Source organism: Molossus molossus, unplaced genomic scaffold (genome assembly GCF_014108415.1).
Source record: "Molossus molossus isolate mMolMol1 unplaced genomic scaffold, mMolMol1.p scaffold_m16_p_3, whole genome shotgun sequence".
NCBI lineage: Eukaryota > Metazoa > Chordata > Mammalia > Chiroptera > Molossidae > Molossus > Molossus molossus.
Window position 1 is genome coordinate 30,183,839 of NW_023425366.1, and position 14,330 is coordinate 30,198,168.

At 35.7% G+C, this 14,330-nt stretch overlaps 1 protein-coding gene across 3 annotated transcripts in view; it reads left to right on the plus strand.

The window, feature by feature from the left end:
- CTNND2 (catenin delta 2) overlaps positions 1-14,330 on the plus strand; it is an 858,429-nt gene that overhangs the window by 267,862 nt on the left and 576,237 nt on the right. The gene's annotated exons all lie outside the window — the stretch shown is intronic.

Below are 14,330 nucleotides of genomic sequence, written 5' to 3' on the forward strand. Positions count from 1 at the left end.
GTAACTAAATTGGAGCAACTTGGATAATCTAGGATAGCCTCCACATTTTTAGGTCAACACATGTGTACATTTAAGTTCATCTACAAAGTCCCTTTAGAGTAGAACTTACTTGAATATTTGATTGAGTAAACAGAGTACAGGAATTAATGGGGTGTGGGGGCACACCTTTAGAGTTTTCATCGCAACTATCATGTTATCTTGTCCTGTTATCTTCATTTTAGTACACTTTTGTTTTTCTTCCTCCACCACTACCAACATATTGCCAGATACCATCACCACTTCTGGGTTGTGACCTTATCCTCCTCACTGATCTCTTGCATGATTTCTATGAGTGGTGGTTTTTCAGATCCAAGCAGAACTGTTTCTTCATAGCTTTTATTGTTCCAGATAGTTTCCTGTTCCATTTAACATAATATATGAAGTTGAACTTTCTAAAAAAACCATCTGTCCAATTGTGTCACTTAGATGCCTCCAATGACTTTGTTTAAAATAGAATCCAAACCTTGAAATTATCTACAAGGCCTTGCTGACTCCTAGGAAGCCTTCACCAGACTGTTCTGTTTTCCTCGTAGCATTTTTCATGTGCGAAACCTTTTTTTTTTTTTTTCAGTGAGGGTGGATGTTAATTGTCTGTGACTCGCCAATAGAATGTAAGACCCTGTCTGTTTTCTTAGTGTCAAATTTTCAGCCTCTACAACCCATTGACATTGTCGTCATTTTACCTGTTTATATTCCTATAGAATTTAAATTGCTTTCTCATGAAGATTGTTTTCATGGCATATGCTTCAGCTGTGAGAGTGTTACTGTGCTGAGTACACTTCCTGATGAGGAGTTCCCCTAGACACAGTGATGAGCATAAATATATATTAGACAAGCCCTCAACTCCACAGAATTTGTAGCTTTAATCTTGTTGGGTTTCTGTCACCTTTTACTGAACTAGGCTGGCTGTACGAATGTTACTCTGATTTATAAAGAAAGGAACTTCGTGTACGGTCAGTCGAGTGACTTCCCCAAGGAAACCTGGTGAAATAACTAAAATCAGAGCAGTTGTTCCTATTCTCAGTCCCTTTCTGAATCACAGCAGCATTGTAATCTAGTGTATCCCAGCATTCTTGAAACACAGGTAAATAAATTAATTGGTCAGTTATTTTTTTCCAAGAGTGAATATATCTAACATCATCACGTTATTGTTTAAAGTCTTATCTTTGTCATTGGTATTACTACCAAACACTCAGTTATATGGGAGATGCCTGAAAACAAGTGACCACATAATGCTACCCAAAAGGAAATGTTTCCAAACCAAGAAAGAAGGGAGTTTAGAAAGGTGGATCTGCTGGGGAGTTTAGGGTCACACCTAAGGCTGGTAATTCCTTCCCCTTTTCACCCAGGAGCCCAAGAACAAGCAGTCAGTTCACTCCCTCGCTGCATGGGAGCCAAGCCTGACATAATGTTCCATTATGTATTTTCTGTTTTCTGGAGGAGCAGAGGTCAAAGTAGATCTGCAAACACCAAAATGAAAGCTTCCAAAAATGCTCATGAAAATCTCCCTCTCATTCTTCCACTGATGTTCTTGGGCTTATCGGTGGTTCCTTCATTTTCCACTCAATGCAATCATATCAAAGCAACTGTTTTAATGAGGTACTTTCAGAGATCTTGGGACACAATTGTTTAATTAGGGCCCAGATAATATTAGAGCATTGGACAGATCTGGAGAAGGTGAGCCCCAGGCTTTCTAGGGGAGAGAGGAAGAACTAAGATTTGGAAAGCCAGAGAGCATCAAAGCAGTGAGCAGGAGAATGACTGCATACAGAAGAGGGGACACCTTCAGAAAGTGGGTTTAACATGCTTCCAGGGAAGAATCAAGGCTTGAGGACTCACTTGTGCTCAGACCCATGACCCATGATATATGAGCTTGGTGTCAGACAAGTGGCTCCTGTTCTTGAATCTCTCTCTCTTCTTTAACAGTGGAAAACAGCACTTTATGTGCAATGGTGAAAATTGTGGTTGATATAGATAAAGAACTCTGCACAATGTCTAGATCATAGTTACCATCTCATTCATGGTAACAAGAGAGTGTTTGTAAATTTCCCAGGCTAACTAGATGGTTATGAAGGCATGGGGGCACTGGTTGCCTTAGCCAAAGGCTACGTAAATGAAATACAGCCTTTTTCCTAAATCTGACCCCCATAGACCACATCCAAAGGTAAAAGGAGAAGCATCCTGTGAATATGCATGCTTACAAACATGCAACAGTAAGGTTCTGTAGTCTTATTTCACCCCTATGTGTGATAACAAAGTAATAATTACCTTTTACGTTTCAGGATATGCCCTAATACTATATATATTTTCAATTGCAAATGGAAACACTAATCCATTTGTCAGGCCAATGACTAATGCTTACTATGTGCAAATCAATGCAAAAATAAATAAGCCAATTTACTGAAAAGAGATATAAAATTGAGTTTCTAGAAACAGGAACGGATGTCACATATTTGAGCATTTCCAAAATAAAGGTGGACTGTAGGGTAGGGCCACTTCTAGGTTTGTTTGTTTGTTTGTTTGTTTGTTTGTTTGTTTGTTAATGCCCTTCAGGATAGTACCTAGAGCAAAATAGGTGTTTTGTAACTATTTGTTGAATGAATGAATGAATGAATGAATGAATGCAAATAAAATCAAGAGACTTCTCAAACTATTTAATAATTTTTTGTACTATGTAATTGATCTCTATGTAGTATTTATCATCTGTCATAAACTCAACTTCTCACCATTTACATTGGCTTTTAGTTTTAGGGAAAATAATCTTCCTGGGATTTACATGTTATATTAAAATACTATTATTATAAAGCTGAATGCAGTGTGTCATTAATTAGTCATGTACAATGGATTATTTTGGGGACCTCTAGTCTATTTTACTTTCAAAGCATGTATGGGGGTGGGTAATGTTGGTTCCTTAACAAGTGAGATTTTCAAAAGTCCTATCGCAGCCCATGAAGTCCTGACAGTAACACCCACAGGGGATCCTAAAGCTGAAAACCATCAACTGCTGCAACTATCACATTTAAAATTATAACATGCATAAATTATGTTGGTTGCATGGTATGGTTCAGGTTAAATGCATATACTTAAACTCTATTTTGAAAACCAGAATCAACAACTTCCATCCTTATTGCAAAAGTAGGTGGCCACCTTTTTAATATATGGAATGCAGATGAAAGTTTGTTCAGTAGATTTATATAGTTGTGACGTTTATACTTATATGCTGATGGTGAGTGCCTGTTTCGTTTTGGAGGTAAAGGTATAAAGACTGAATGATTTGTTTGGTTGTTAAGGTAAATGCCTCTTTACTCTGTAATTGGGTAGACAAAAGCCCAAGGGACATTTACTTTTAAATTACCAGATGATTAATATAGGTTATATTATGCTTTAATAGATCCTCTCACAGTGTTACCGTTTTCAGGATTTGTCCACTCATTGAGTTTAGACCACCACTGGCACGGGAGAAGTCTAGCACAAGGATTGCTTCAATCTACCATTATACATCAATGTTATTAGCTTGAGAAACGAAAAAGCAGTATTCTAGATTTTTGGTTATTTTTTTGTTAATATTTAAAGAGAAAGTATAACTGTGTCTTGTTTTCTGTCTTTGTCAAACCTGAATGTTGTAAGGTTATTCCATTAGTGCCCCCCCCTCCCCCCGGTTCAGTGTGTCTCTCTTCCATCTGGACAGACACTGGATGAGACGTTCTGATCTCCAGGGCCAAAGGGCAGTGCCCTTGTTTCTCACTGTGACTGCCAAGAATGTGTTGGAATCGTACTATCTAACGTCATCTTGCTTATTGTGCATACTGACACACGTCCATCGGGAACTTGCCTGAAAAGTAATACTCATTTGTGTTGCTTTGGATGCTTGAATTTTCCTAGATGACAAAAACCATGGAGCTATTGTTGGTATCAACAGTGTGGAAAAGAAATACTTCTAATTTTTCTCTACTTATACTTTTCTCATTATGATAATATTGAAGTGATAGCAATACATCATTCTGAGCCATTTGCAGTGTTAAAAATAAAATTATTATGGTAGCATATCTTACAATAATAAAATAGATAAAAAGGAAATTGTATCAATTTTCGTTAACAAGAGAAACTGAATCTCATAGTACTTTGCATCCCTGTATTATTAAAGGGCCTAATTACCACACCCTGGGAGGAGTGGCCTTGCCTGCCTGAGCCTTGGGAAGAAAGGATAGTAGGAATAGGTCACCTTTTTCCCTTTTGTCAAAACCTCCTAGAGAGTTGGGTGGGCAGAGGGCCCTTGAAGGGGTTCAGTGCTTTCTTTAATGAGCATTTCATCAGTATATTTTAATATTTGCCTGAGTATTTTTTTATTATTATTGGCACTCTGGATTTAGATATTAATATCTAATTAAATGAGAATTAACATCAAAAGTGATAATTTATGTAAAATCATTTTGTAGACTAAAAGGCAATAGATATTTTATGTGGTTATTATTATTATATATTTTCTCATTTAAGAAAATATGAGTTATTAAAATCTTAATGACTTGTGAGACGTGAACAATTAAACATTAACAATTAAATCTATTGAAATCATTTCAGTAAACTCACAATGACCAAGGATATTTAAACAGACCACATTAGAATTTATAAACCTAAGTTTTATTTTTAATAACTTCAATTAAATCTGTTCCAATTATTTATAGCTTATTATGATGCCACTTCCATTCAGGGAAATTTTCTGCACAAGGGAATAAAATTCATATTATAGCAATATACTATTTTCTATAGCATTATAAGAAGGAGTCTGAAAAACAGACTATAGTGGAGGAGGACTATTTCAATTAGGCCATAAATAGAAAAAAAGATGAAAATGATGCTATGGAAAAAGGAAGCAAATATTTGCAAGTCTAGCTTGCCTTTAGTTTTCATATCATGTGTTGCTCATCATTATTTACATGTGAAATGTATGTATGTGTGTTCTTGTTCTTACATATATCAATACAAAAAGATATTCACATAATTCACTCTCTTTTGTTTCAGTGATGAGTTATTCTAGAATATTTCTACATCCATATATAGTATTGCTAAAACAATGCATCACTCATAAAGAAATGTCCTTGTTGCTTCACGAAGGTTGAGCAAATGTATTTGTTAGATTTGGAATTCTTTACATTCTTTCATTTAATTCAGCAATTTATCTGTGAGCTTTCGTTCTCCCCAGTAGACAGGCCCTCATGGATGCTTTCATAATATTGTTCCTATTATATGTTTATCACCAATACTCTCATTACCTCCAACTTCTGTGCTATTACTGCTGGGCTAATTGCTGGCATTTTTTTCCAGATAAAACCTTTCATTATCAACATCATTCTTTGGAAGTGTTCTGCCCCATAATTTTGCAATGTTATTTCCTGCACTAGTTTTTCTTTTAAAAGATATACGCACATATATTGATTCAAATGTTGACATGTTTTTTCAACTTAGAAAAATAAAATCTACAATGAACTTAATATATTGGCAAAAAATATTTGGTACATGTTACACATGGATAGATATTTTTATAGTTTTTGGGTGACTCAAACTTCACTTAGAATTTAAATATCAGCAAATGCTTTCCACATACTGATCCAGAAAACAATATGCTCACATATTGATATGTTAATGGAAATATGTAATCCTTTTAGTATGTAAACACCTCAGTGATTGACTTGGACACCTAACAATATCCAATGAGGGAAACATTGATGATTGATGGAGAAGTAGAAGTTGGAATCATGTGTTTTAATTGTGGGTCATTTACACTCAGTTTCCTATTTATATCTGTGCTTCAGAATTGGATGACAAACATTTATGGTCCCAATATTTAGGATTTTCTGGAATTAGGTACACTTATGCATTTTTAGCTACTTCTTAATTTTGACATTCCTCAGCATGTAACTCAAGTATCAACTTGATGGCAATAGAAGGCCATCAGAATATCAGAAGAAACTTGTACCTTTGAGGTGCCCATGTAATAGTAAGACCCTCAAGAAATCGGGTAACTATTTCCATGTGCCAGTTCTTATGAAAATAATAACTATGTGGCCTATGAACCCCAATGGGGTGTATAAACTATATTTCTTTAATCTTTCTGTTGCCTCGCTCCATCACTGAATTGTACCCTCAGTCATAAATGTCACTTCTGATCCACATTGACCTCAAAGATAAACAGAGTTTCCAAACTTTTGGATTTTAGAAGCCAGCAAAAATAAAACAAAAAGCAAAAACAATAACAACAACAACAAAAAGACTGAAATCTTTTGTCATGGATATCACATTCAGGGGAAAATACTATATTTGGTAAAAACTGGTGGCAAGTTCAAGATTTCATTCACAAATGTGGTTAATTATTTAATATTTCATAATTTTAGTAAAAAAAGAAATTAAGTATAACTAAATATATTGTTGAACTTCTACAAAAATGTTTTAGAAGACACAAGCTTCCAAAGAGATGTATTGGAAATAAACTACTCATTGGAAATAAAATTTGCTTTGATAGTTAACTCTTCTCCTTTAGCAATTACTTCTTTCAGTTTCTCAGGACGTTGCTGTGACCTCCTGCTCTATTAAAGCAGATTGACCCATACATTTTTGTTGCTGTTACAGACATTGCACTTACTTTTGATGTTTATGAGCCAGTCCTTAATGGATACTAACTTTAAAGAATATTAAAGTGTTGTACTTGCACTTATTGGTGAATTGTTTTTGTTTCTATATTTCTATGCTTTTCATAAATTATCATGGTAATTAAAGATAGGCATTTTTAGCTCTTGGTCTTCAATTTATATATTAAAAGGCTATAAAAACCATAGCCGCTTCTTCTCTTCCCTTTACCTGTAAACCTTCCCGCAGGAGGTTCAGTGAAGGGGAAAGTGATGTGTGTTTCCTTTCATTTAAGAAAGTGCAACTAAATCATCACATGTAAGCAGAGAAAGGATTTTTAAATTTCTGTATACAATATGGACCTTAAATGACATTTAAAATTATAAGCAAAACCATAGCTGGTGAAGGATTGCTTAGCAGGTAGATTGGATGGGGGGCAGCTTTAGGGTGCTGGCTCCCCTAGGAACCTTGCTGATTGTTAGAGCTGAAATTACTTCTCATCAAAACTTTCTTCCTTGGTGGGGGCATAGGGGTAGACCATCTTATTTTTCATAGTTGTGCAAACCCCATTAAAGCATCATGTTGGGGTTTGTAGACATGATTCCTGGAAGCCAAAGTTAAAACCTCGTAAATGATTACAGGCATCTCCCGTGGCTCAGAACACCACTTCTGAAGTCAAACTACCTGAGTTCAAATTCAGGTTTCACTACTTACAACCTGTGCTATTTGGGGCAAATTATTTAATCTCTGTAAATCACTTTCCCCATCTATAAATGAGATAAAAAGTTGTTCCTTTTGGATATGTACAGAAACAATGATCAAATTCCACTCTGTGCTTAAGCTGCTTTTTAAGTAAAACAGAAAAGACACCTATCCCTTATCACATGAGGATGTGGACAAAGGCATCTCAGGGATGTGGCAAGTGTTTGTTATCCAGTCGTGAGTTACCTACCCGGTACAATGCCAGCTCTTCTCATCATTCTTTTATTCACATTCCCCAGTCCAGAGTGCTCAACTGTGAATTGAAAACAGTCACATTATTGGCAGAGGCCACATTATGAACGTAAAGCAAGAAATAGGTAACGTAGCATAAATCTACAGAGCTGAGTGTTAAATTTTCATTCAGTCCATCAGATAACATGAGAAGTTGTGAAAATGCCAAGGAAACATTCTATTCCAGGTGAGCTGAATATATGAGGAGAGCAAACTCCTTGTTTGGGAGATTTTAAGAGGTGTAAACACAGCTTACAGGATCCAAACAAACACTAAGTTTCAAACATGCAGTATCAGTTCTAGATCCAACTTAAATTGTGTCATAGACACAAGGCCTCCATCTTTTGGAGACCGTATTTGGGAAATGTTCAGTGATAGAGGTATATTCCAAACATCCTATAGAAAAGTCTTCCAAATTCTCAAAAGAGAATGCAATATTTTGACAAATGGTAAGACACGGAGCCTGCTGTGATTCACATCTGTTTAATCTGTAATGTTACAGAAACTGCAAGCACAGCCCTTTTACTAGAGATTATTTTGGACTTCTTTAGGCTGGCTTTCTACCCTGCTCCAACACATCCAACCTCAGTACAGGACAGAAAAAAATTCAGAGATTGTCCTCAGGCATTCAAGAAAAAATGGAACAAATATACTATGATTCGTAAAAAATTGCTGACCAAATATTTCTATACTGCTATATTTTAAAAAATGTTGACAAACAGCATAAAGAGAGCAGGAGAGTCCCGGAGTTATGGGAATGCCAGCTACATGGAGCCTGTCCATCTGTCTGTAATTCCTCTCTTCCATGACAGAGTACTAGCAACCACTGCCCTTTATAACCTCCTAAGTCACAAGTTAAATCTTGAAAGTAAGAAGACAATGTTCCAGACTAAATGTAAGACATTGTGATACTACCCAGGGAGAACACATCTACAGGGAATCATTATACCAACACATTTATGCAGTTAAGATTGTACATAGTGAAGTGTCTCATATTTTTAAGAATTTACTCATGCTTGCATTAAATGCACCCCTGTGATTTCTTTGAACCTTAGCTGTTGTGGTTTGTTTTTTGTTTTTGTTTTTTTTTTTGCAAAGAAATATTTTTAAAGTATTCTCTTTGGCTAGTGGTTCAGCCAAACACATTGTGGGAAGAACTTGAAATGCTTAGTCATGTGCGTTTTCTCATTGGTATTCCATAGGTGTCTCAGCTGAGGGCAATGACATAATACCTAAGTCCGGCCGAAGAAACAGGCCCACTCTGTTTTGACAGAGTATTATTCATGATCACCACTTTACATAAATGTTAAAGAATATCAGTTAATTATGCAAAATATTGAAACACATGCTTCTCTTAATACTAGGAGATTAAGACAATATTCTTAGTAGTCAGATAAAATGAGTTATTTCTTAGAAGACGGCATCTTCAGTGTGGGATTGAGGTATGGAAAAGGGTAAAATATGCTAGACACTTTCCATCTGAGTTTGGCCATAAAGAAACTCCTTTGTAATTTAAAATGTTGCATTCTGGCAAGGTGTGTGTGTGTGTGTGTGCACACGCGCACGAGAGAGAGAGAGAGAGAGAGAGAGAGAGAGAGAGAGAGAGAGAGAGAAGAGAGAGAGAGAACTTTAAAAAGCATCTACCTGCATTTATCATTGTTAATATTGTTTGGAAATCACATATATTCAAAGTCAAACTGGTGCATTGTGGCATTTTAAGTGTATTCCGTCAAGCAGATGTGTTTCAACCTCTGATTAACTAATGCATTTTACAAATAGTGCCCTAAATTCATTCTCTTACAGTCATTGCAATCATGTATTTGGTGACTGGGGATTCCTGCCTTCAAGCTTTGTTTATGCCAAAAGTACAAATTCCTATGAATTTTACGGATTGATAATTTACAGCATCAGAAAAGCCAAAGGGTTTGCTGAACTGTTACCGCATGGTCAACTCCACATCCTATTTGAGAAACCAAGGGTGCTTTGAATACGGGGAAATTAATTTCATGCCAGGGTAGAGCGTTGCCCCTGAAAGCCTTTGGTCTTCTTAATCTGTCATTGCACGAGCTTTAATTTAAGGCAAAGAGCGAATGAAAGCATGCGATTTGCCCAGTGTAAAAAATCCCAAGTAAGAAGTTTATACCCTGATAGGGCAAAGCATAACCAAAATAAACTCTATTAATTGGATTTAGTTGTGGCGTTCACATTTACACTGATTCGGGAATAAGTGCTGCTGTGTGATGTCATGTATTTCCACCCTCTGAGTACCAAGTGTCCTGTTTCTGAGTGTTTCTGACATGGGGTCATGTTTAGCAGCAGCAGGCAGCAAAAGGGTTTCAGTTTATCCCAGTAGCTGTCACTACCAGGGCCCCAGGCAGAAGTCCAGCATTGTTTGTTTGACTTCCTTCCTCTAGCTTTTCATCTCTTCTTTCCTCTCCCACGGCCCACAGTCTATTCTCACTACGGACAGCAGAGATAACTGTGGACTACAAATGAAAAGCTGAGCTGGCCCTAAAAATATTACTCCTTGCAGCTATTTAATTGCAAAAGAATCTTTGCACTAGAGCTTCACTGTGCCCCTTGGAAGGCGGACTCAGTAATTTGGCTGTCAATCATTTGTAATTTTATACCTTAGTGTCTGGAGGGATAATAAATAGAATTACAGAGTTTTACACGGGAATGCTGACTCTTAGAAAATGAAAAGCCAAAATTTTAGGAGAGTCAAGTCTTTAAAAAATAGCTTGTAAAGATCAAGTGTTATTAAAATAGCAAAACTAAACTCTCCACATTCAACTTATTTGGAAGTCATTCTAAAGTTGGTCACTTATTTATAATGTTAAAGCTTTCCTACATCAGTGCTATTTATTCTTCTACCTGGCTGTCACTGTTAGTAGATACACATACCCAATACATGAAAATGTATTTTTTTCTTTGTTTAAAAAAAATTTCCCAAGCAATTGGATTTTTTGTCCAAAAGGATCACAACATAGTGAATTGTTTTAGAAATGATGATGCCACAACAAATAGTGGTTTCTTCATCCTTTAGTTGTACTTTTATTTTGTAAGACTTAAAAATTCTCTGTTTTCTTTTAAAACAAAATTGATGAGGATATTGCTAAAAACCTTTGAAATTAAAATGGTGTATGTTTATTTTAAAATCAAGAACATTAAAAGGTAAATAGTGTTCCTATTTTCATGTGTGTCTGTTATAACTTCCAAAAATCTAGGATTGTAAATAATTTAGAGTTAATTTTTTTAAGTATAACATGCATACAGAAAAGGGCATACATCAAGTATATAGATTGCTCAAGATTATGTAAGGAAGCAGCCATAATACTGCATTTGGTTATTGGCTTATTTTCTTTACAGTATAGAATTTCATTTTGCACATCCATTGTCATCACTGGGCACTTCTATAGTGTCCAGTTGGTGCTGATATGAATATTGCTGGTATGAGCATCACAGTAGGTGCATTTTTTGTTGTTGTTTGCCATATTGAAATCCATGTGAAAGCAGCATCTTTCCCACCTGAGGCAGTGACATGATTCTCATAAATTAGGTTTATATGTGGCTCGGTGCCTGCTTTCTCTCCTTATGCACAGTTCTATTTGTTCTTCCTCACATGGACACCACACCACCTTCATTATGCCTTTTTGTAGCTTTGTAATATGCCTTCTTGTCTGGTCAGTCCAGTATTACGATTTGTTTCTTTCATTCGAGATCACTTGTTCTTCTTGGCCCTTCACATTTTCACATACATTTATTAGGTGGGAATTATGTTAAATATATCAGTTAATCCAAGGAGATGGAAATCTTCACAATATTAAATCTGCCAATCCATAAGCATGCCATTTCTCTTTAATAATTTAGGTCTTCAATAATTTATTTTCAGTAGTGTCATGTAGTATTTGGTGAGGATGTCTTATACCACCTTCACTGATTTACTCCTAGGTATTGAATGTTTTTTCTATGACATTTATAGATATTATTGTTTAAATTTCTTTATGATAAACAAAAGAAAATTTATTTTTGAACATTGGCTTTTTGTTTTTACTTTATGTTAAATAGAAGTGATGATAGCAGTGATTGACATCTCATTCATATCTAAGGAGAAGTTTTCAATATTTAACTCTGATTGTCATTTTAGGTAGGTTTTTTGGTAATAAAATTGAAGGGATTTCTCTCTGTGCCTCATTGTTTTTTTAAATGACTAATGACTGCTTAATTTTGTGAAAAACAAGTATTCATGTCTGTTTCAAATTTAATATCAAATATTATGGATGTCACATCATGTTTAGTTCATTCTGTTTCTGTGCTAGAAACACTAAAATGAACACAAAATACAAGAAATTAGAAATACTATTTTATTTACAAAGGTGCTAGGAACAGAATCAGCCACAAACTCATAAAAAGGAAGTGAGGTATACAGAATTTAAACATCACTTTTCAGATATCATACAGTGTGCACATTTCCTTAAAACAAAAGGAGGAAGAGAGGAGGGAAGAGAGACGGGGAGGGAGGGAGGTGGAGGGAAGAGAAGCCAGGACTGCCCAGGCCTTCACTGGAACACTGACTTCTGACACATGAGGGGACACAAGGCAGACAGGAGCCCTGTGCAGATCAGCTCCAACAAGAAGGAATGATGTCCAGGGAGGTGTTGCAAGAACTGCATTTTTAATTTCTACTTCCTTCCGACTCTACTTCCTCTCTCCTCCTCAATCTGTTATTAAGCAAGTGTCAGACCAAGATAAAGTTGTCATAATTCAAAAATAAGTAATTAACAGAAGGTGATAATATAAGACAGTAAGTTGACATATCAAAAAACGAAACACAAAAAACTAACAACTAAAAAGCAAATAAATCACAAGGAGGAGAAAGTTAACACAATAACGTACAAGAAGCAGAGAAAGTATAACTCTAGACATATAAACTTACCCCCAAGTAACTTAAGAAATTAGCCATATACTTTTTATAGCCTCAAGGCATCTAAAATAATGGAAAAACTGAGTTAAAGAGAGACTGAAGGAGGCATCACAGGAATGACAGTGAGCTGCAGTGCTCATGGGAAGTAGGAGCAGATAGAGCCATTGCTGAAGTAAAACCCTATTAGAAGCATCAAGAAGAACAGATAGTGCAGAAATACAGAGGGCTGCTGTGAGGAGGTATAAGTGAAGGGAAGAAAAAAGACATAAAAACAACTAAAAAGAAGGCAGTAAATATAGAAGAGAGAGACAATGGATCTAATGTATGGGTATGGTTGTTCTTACCTGGGAAAGTAATTTTCCTAAAAGAGTCATATCAGCTCGGCTTTTAATTCTCGACTTCAGTTTTTAGTGTCAGAGGGTATATGAATGATACATTCATAAATATTGTATAATCATCTAAGTAGGGCCATGGGTTGTCCAACCCTGAGTTGTCCTTACAGAAAATGAGGGCGGGCTGTGTTTCTGGAGGCACCATGAGCACCTCATTCTAGGTGAATAAGTGTCTTGGGCATATTTTCCTATATTGCAGGCAACAGAAAATCTTGTCAAATATGCACTGGCAGGAAATATGGGCACCCATAAGCCTTTCTTGCATAATTTATTTTAAAATGACATAGACTCAATTAAGACCTACATCAAGCTGCATGATTTAACTCTGGACATGCAACTGTATTAAAGGAGACTGGTCTTGAGAGGTATGTACTGTGAATTTTAAATAAAAGCTTATATTATTTTAAACATGATCAACACCTAATTTTAAGTCTTCTAGTTCTTATTTGAGCTAATACTCAATAGACTCCTTTTCAAATGAGAACTAGTAATGTTTCTTTCCAGCATTATCAAATATTATAAAAAAAATTCAATAAGATATCATCTTATTAATAGTTACAATAACCTAATTATAATTTGCCCCAAGTTATCTAATTATAAAATGTGGATCTAGGGAGCATTTAGCACACAGTTCAGTAAAAAGTGTCTAAAATACTTTGCTGAATTTATGTTTTTAGAAGTGGTTAAAAGAATCAGGTAAGAGACTCAGAAAAGTTGTTTGAGGTAATAACTGGGGTGGCTGGGGTAGATATTCGTGCATCAAGTTTAGCTTCAAATCTAGACAATTTATCTTTGCGCGAGCCTTTTTGGTTGGTTAGATTTGCCACATTTTGTACCTTTTTTGAATTACAGTGTCATTTCAAAAAACTGAAATAATTTGAGTAAACTGGTGTTTGTTACACTGTCCACTTTTGAGATAAAATCTACCCTGTTTTTGAATGTGAACTTCAAACAATTTTGAATCTAACTCTTGCCTTGGAGTTCACCAAGGAAAAAAAGTCCAGATTCAGTTTGAGAAAAATTTTATAATTCTGCAGGATGTTTTTTTCTTACTGTTGAGATACAGAGAGCTAAGGATCCAGATACAAATTCAGGGGCAAAGAATGAAGATTGGAAAACTAGAATTTGCCAGGCAGGCTAGTGGGAGGGTCCTTTTGTGATGAAATGTTGCATAAATAATGCCAATGGGGGTCTAAATTCACTGTTGCCATGGAGACCTTTGTGCCTGGCTGAACTCAATTCTTTTCTCTTTTAAGAAGGCAACCACTAGGCTTGTGGTATCTGTGATGCTTCTTGCTTTGCTTTCTCTTAAACTGTTTGCAAGTGAAAGCAGAAATTAAACTATGATAATTTGGTATCCT